This window comes from Rutidosis leptorrhynchoides, chromosome 11 (assembly GCF_046630445.1).
Source record: "Rutidosis leptorrhynchoides isolate AG116_Rl617_1_P2 chromosome 11, CSIRO_AGI_Rlap_v1, whole genome shotgun sequence".
NCBI lineage: Eukaryota > Viridiplantae > Streptophyta > Magnoliopsida > Asterales > Asteraceae > Rutidosis > Rutidosis leptorrhynchoides.
In genome coordinates this window covers 376356255-376363113 of record NC_092343.1, presented here as the reverse complement: position 1 = coordinate 376363113, position 6859 = coordinate 376356255, and the positions used below count along the sequence as shown (strand labels likewise).

Below are 6859 nucleotides of genomic sequence, written 5' to 3'. Positions count from 1 at the left end.
AATAAAATACGCCATGAAAATGGTAGAATCAAATTTTTATGGGTTTTAACATGCCTGAAGTTCGATTTGGACTCTAAGCGTCAGTCAAGTCGCCAGTAAATCGACGCTTGCTATTGCCTCACTTAATAGAGTCGTAATTAAAAAATAAATAAATAAATGATGATAGTAATTGATGATGTAGCGTGAGGGTACGAAATAGTATTATTTTTACTAGGAAATACTACAAAATATGACACAAGTTTTATTAATTTACGGATGGGATATACCTAAACCTTGCTACAACACTATAGGCAGTGTACCTAATCGTAGAGTAGTGTAGTTTTTAGTAAGTCCGGTTCGTTCCACAGGGAGCTAGTGATTACGTACTATATTTTTATAAAACTATATTTATATAAATATATATATATAAGTAGTAATATTATTATAAAAGGGGGGTTTTTACCGTTTAATGACCGGTTTGTCGATTTTATATTTTTAAGCGTAAAGATAAATGACAATAATTAAAGTGCGTAAAATAATGACAATAAATAAAATGACAGTAAATAAAATTGCGAGTAATAAAATGACAGTAAATAAAGATACGATGAGAAATATAATAAAAGAATTATGCTTATTTAAACTTCCGTAATCATGATGTTTGACGTGTTGATTTTAATTTATTACCATGGGTTAATTGTCCTTTGTCCTGGTTTATTTGATACGTCTATCTGATTTTTGTCCATAATAGTCCATCGGTCATAAAAATAAAGTGCGAGTATCCTCGTCAAATTACCCTTATACCCGAAGTCAAATATTCCAACTGATTAAGGATTTAAACTGTGACGCAGTTATCACTTCTGTCAACAATTACACCAGTTATCACTGTATGTAATCCACCCATGTTTTAATTAGTTTATGAATATTAATTCATCCACTTGATCAGAATGAATAATCAATTACCCAACCCAATTGATTAATTAAATGATTATAACAGATTCCATATGAACATCACTAAATAGGACAACCATAATCATTATTAATTATTAGGTTAATTAATTTGAAGATAGGTTCGACAGACTCCAATGAGTTGTCACTCAATTAGACAATACCCCCCATCTATTAATAGTCAATAGTTCAATTTCCACAAGTGTCGGTCTTTTGCCCAAACCTTAATTATGGTCCAAAGTTCAATAACCCCTTCTTAATATTTTAGCCCAACATCACGATTACTTCGGCTCAAATAAGCATAATAATAACTTAGTTACGATACATTAATGTAAAAAGGTTGAACATAACTTACAATGATTAAAAATAGCGTAGCGTTACACGGACAGAATTTCGACTTACACACTCAAACGATCTCTATCATAAATCTTATTATTATCATAATTTAAAATTAAAATTAAGATTATTGTTATATCTTATTAAGTTAACATTATGATAGAGATATAGAATATAGATATTGATAATTGATATTGATAAATAAGAAAAAGATAGAAAAAGGTGTGTTTTTACATTACGATTACAAAGCCTTTTATAGGCGAATTTAGAAATTGAATTTTCACTTATGACCCCTGAACTATGCTCAATTAATAACTTTTTATTATTTAATATTATTCTTATTATGAATTATTTAAATATTATATTTTATTCTTGTGCATAGTTGACTCGTAATTTTTACACCGTTGCGTCGAGCGTTGAGAGTTGACTCATGTCCCGGTTTCGGATTTTCGAACGTCCTTGCGTACAATTTAATATCTTGTACTTTGCGTTTTGTAACTTGTACTCTTGTCATTTTTAGACGTTCTTCATCAATAATTTGAACCTTTTTAATTGTATCTTGTACTTTTTAGCTTTTTGGACCTTTTTGTCTTCAAATCGTCGTTTTCGCCTTTTGTCTTCGCACTTATTTAAAATAAACGAATATTACTTGAAAATGGAACAATTGCAACTAAAATCTTGTCTTTCTTGGGGGATTTTGCTATGAAATATATGTTCCTTTTTAGCCTTATCAATATCCCCACACTTGAGCGTTGCTTGTCCTCAAGCAATACAGTCTTGAAATAATATAATACATCACACGAATCACTTCTTTATTCTTCACACTTTGTACATCAGTGATTTTGATAGAGCTGTATAAACAATGATATTAACAATAGAACCATGGTTAAAGGTGGGTGTGTCATCCACAGTTGCCTTGGGTTTAGGTCAACGACACTTGCAATCAAATAGCCGATTTACTTTCGGTTTCCAAAGCAAAGTGCACATTTGAAAGGCGGTTTACAGTCCCACATGACTATAAAAATGTAGATCCTTTAGGAAATTGGATCTTTATGAAAACATTTGATCTTTTAAAAATTCAAGCTAGATTTTACCCTAGACAAGTTTTCTGATTTGACCCACCATCGGTGTTGCAAAATATATTTGTGGATCAATATTTTGGCTAAAAACATTTAGGTTCGTGTAATCCACTGCTATCCCGGTATCGGAAAGCACACATCCAATTTACTTGTTCCGTATATTACCTTTCGGTAAACTACCGTCCGGTTGTAAAGGAAAGCGATGAACAAGAAACTGTTAAGGCAATGTCCCGTGACATGCATTTGATTATGGTCTAAAAACGTGTCGGATGCTAGTACTATCCTTGGTAGGAGCAATAGTAAAGATCATCCTATAATTTTTCAGTCTGGCACAAGGTCCTGTCTCCGACCATGCTATGCAACCACCGTTCTTACGGTTGACACCCGATTTTGTTCAGGTGACCTAATGAATTCCAGGTGAATTCCTAGGATTTTACGTTTAATGGTAATGAACGCATTGAAAATGGGTTTTCAGAAAACAAATCGGTTTGTATTTTTGATCAAAATATTTTCTCGTTCAAGCTCGAGTTTAGATATCATTGAATTCCATGAGTTTGAATTCTCAATCTTTAAGGTCAATCTCTAGGATTGAGTAATATCAGTCTTAAAAGCTGATTTTTAATCTTTAAGGAGATTATCCTTTCTGGGGATCTGATTCATTAGTCTTATCAAGCTAATTTGCACGGTGCCCCCCATTGTACGAGATAAATCCTTCTCATGGTTAGGATAAATCTGACCACTTGGCGACCCTGTTTGATGCTGAGGTCCGTGGATTTCCTGCTGATTTTAGAGATGACTTTTCTAGATTTTTCGTCAACCTACAGCTGGTCTGGACGACAACTTCTTGACCTAAATCAAGAAGCGCGTGTCTTTTTCGGAAGACTTTACTTCCTTTTAATGATGGAATTGATTCATCGTGTAGATTCATCTTTCTTTCAAATATATTACAGTAAACCGGGTAAAACTGATTAGTATCATCCAAAACAAAAGTACCTGCAATAATCTTGTACAAAGATATGTGATAGATAGTTTTTAATTGAATAACTTGGTACATTCTCCCCAACTTAGTTTCTTTCTTTGCCTTTTTATTCTCCTTTATTCCATTTTAAATGAATTCAAACGTTTTAAGTTGTTTCTCAATTTATGTCCTTTCCGAGGTAACGATAATTTTGGTATTATCACCTAGTTTTCACCGTTCATAAATATGTATAAACATGATTTTGACTTCATTTAATTGAAATTTTTTCAAATTTTCACAAAATTTGGCAAATAAACCAAGTATAAACCTGAGAGAATTTATAACCCTTCCCCACACTTAAGATCATGCAATGCCCTCATTTGCATGAAATCAGACTATAATTTAAATTCATGAGGGTGATTAGCGTAGAAAAGTGATTAAAAATACCGAGTTTGCAAACATATTGTTATTTCACATTTGATTTTTTGCGTCTTGTCAAAATCAGTAGCTTTTGCTGAACTTCATGACAGTCTTTGAAAGTGCGCTGTTTTACCATGTTTTGTACATAAGATAAAATACAAACATATATATATATATATATATATATTTTTGAAGTTTGGTTTATAACCCCACTTTTCAAAAATTTATAAAGTATAATATTTTTGGCATACTTTAAATCAATAAAATTAAAAATAATGATAACAAAATTTGTCGCCCCGCCCTCGGGTAAAGTAATTTCGGCTCAACGACCTAGTCTTCAACTCACGACGAATTTTAAAAATCATATTTTTAACTTAATGAAATAAAGTAAATTTTGTTTTTTAAAATCACAATAAAACATAAATTAAAATGCATATTAATTTCAAATAAAACCTAAAAAAAATAAAAATTCAGAATGGAGGGAGAAAACTAGTTCTTTAGTGTCTGCTAGCGGAAAAGACCAATCGAATTCCATTCTCGGAACTACACGAGAACAGAACAAATAACTTTAGACAGCATTATCTTTTTAGAACATTCGAATCTCCCCACACTTAGGTAGCTGTGGTGTTGAAATTGTGATTAACTTCATTGTCAATTTCTCTTGGTCCATAATCAACTTGCATATCTGTGACTTTCTCTTTAAGCCATTGGTCGGATTCCTGTGTAATATCCACAATTTCAACTAGCTTCACCTTTTCTTTAGGCGATAGATTGGATACTAATCGGTTACATAACTTAATGTTCCCCTTACTTCTAGCATCGCGAATCCGTTTAATAAGTTTCTTCATTGAACTATTAATAACGGGATCATTTAATTTCGTATCAACAACGGGGTTCTTTGTTATCATGTCATCATTAGGTGTTACTTCATTTTCCCCACACTTAGGCGTTTCATTATTGCTAAGTATTACCGTTGTAGTTGGTAAAACCACATGGTTCTTACCAATTGTTTTTACTGGTTCAACGGTTTTGGCTGGTGGAGATTTAGACTTTCGAATCATAAAGGTGATTGATTTGTCATCACTACTAAGTGTCATTCTACCATTTCCTACATCAAATAACGCCCCGGTGGACGCAAAGAATGGTCGACCTAAAATTAGAGGAATGTTTGGGTCCTCTTCTATGTCAATGACAATGAATTCGACTAGAAAGGTTAAATTACCTACTTGAATGGGTAGGTTGTCAGCAATTCCAACTGGGTGCTTAATGGTTTGATCAAAGAGTCGAACACTCATATCCGTTGGACTTAACTTACCTACACCTAATCTCTTATATAAGGAAAGAGGCATAACACTCACACTTGCACCTAAATCTGCTAGTGCATCATACATGACACAATCGCTAAGTAGACAAGGAACAATAAATTCACCCGGATCACCTACTCTTGGTGGAGGTTTTGGTGGAACTGTCTTCACCGGGTTTACTTCTACGGTTTTTGTTTCTTGCACTTTCTTATACTTGTTCTTCTTCTTCTTTCCAATGGTATCACCAACTTTATTACCTATTACTTGCTCATACTCAACTCCTTTTCTTGGAAACGGGATGGGTGGTTTATATGGTGCCACCACTGGCTTTACATACTCTGGTGGTGGTGTAACTTCTTCATTGTTACTCACATCTAAAACCTTCCCAACTTCTGGAGTTGGTTTTTCAGAATTTGTTGACACCATGTTAACATTCTCATTCCGAGGATTTACTTCAGTATTACTCGGTAGATTTCCTTGTTCCCTCTCACTCATCATGCTAGCAAGAGTACCTACGTGTTTTTCAAGATTCAAAATGGAAGATTGTTGAGTTCTTAATGACTGATCAAACCTCTCGTTCGTTTGGGTTTGAGATGTAATGAATTGTGTTTGAGATTCAATCAGCTTTGCCATCATTTCTTCTAGATTTGGCTTTTTCTCTTCGGGTAGTTGTGGTGTTTTATACAAGCTAGGTCTTTGTTGATTGAAAGTGTTGTTTTGAGTTGGTTGGTTATTCGGACCTTGTTGGTTGTACGAGTTGTTGTTGGGTCCGTTTGGATTGTAAAGAATGTTTTGATTTCGATTGAAGTTTAACTTTGGCGGTTGATAATTATTTTGATAATTATTTCCAGGCCTTTGGTTCATATAGAAAACATTCTCTCGTTGTTCCATGGTTGGTTCAACATTACAATCTTTCATTAAGTGTGGTCCACCGCATAGCTCACAACTGATTCGTATTGCGTGAATATCTTTATTCATCTTTTCCATTCGTCTTTCGAAAGCATCTATTTTTGCGGAAACGGAATCAAAGTCATGGCTAGAATCGGCTCTAGCCGCTTTAGATGAACGAAAAATATCTTTTTCTTGATGCCACTCATGCGAGTGGGAGGCTGTGTTATCAATAATTTTGTAAGCTTCAGTTGCGGTTTTCTTCATAATGGATCCACCAGCTGTTATGTCGATGTCTTTTCTTGTAGCAACATTGACACCTTGGTAAAATATTTGTACTATTTGATAAGTGTCTAAACCATGTTGAGGACATCCTCTCAACATCCTTCCGAATCTTGTCCATGCCTCATATAATGTTTCATTTGGCTTTTGCGCGAACGTAACAATTTCTCCTTGAAGTCTCACGGCTTTAGATGCCGGAAAGAATCTTTGAAGAAAATTTTCAACTAAGACATCCCATGTGTCAATCGCCCCTTCAGGTAACGATTCTAACCAATCTTTGGCTTCTCCCTTTAAAGTCCAGGGAAATAACATGAGATAGATCTGCTCATCTTCCACTTCTCGGATTTTGAATAGTGTACAAATTCTTTTAAACGTACGAAGATGTTCGTTGGGATCTTCTTTTGGCGTACCACTATATTGGCACTGATTAGTTACCATATGTAGAATTTGTCCTTTGATTTCATAATATGGAGCATTAACTTCTGACTTAATAATGGCGTGACCTTGGCCCGTGCGTTTAGCTCTCATTCGATCTTCCATACTTAGAGGTTCCGTTACTTCCATAATTGAATTCGTTGAATACGAATCACTAGAGGACTCTGATTTAACGGTTTGTGGTTCAGGATCTTGGAATTGTCCTTGAATATCCTCCAGTTTCTTAGTTGTGA

At 34.2% G+C, this 6859-nt stretch overlaps 1 non-coding gene across 1 annotated transcript; it reads left to right on the top strand.

The window, feature by feature from the left end:
* Window positions 1–6264: 6264 nt before the first annotated feature.
* Window positions 6265–6371, top strand: LOC139879047 (small nucleolar RNA R71). Its single transcript, XR_011769900.1, has one exon. It is a non-coding gene; the product is annotated as a small nucleolar RNA R71 (small nucleolar RNA).
* Window positions 6372–6859: the final 488 nt, after the last annotated feature.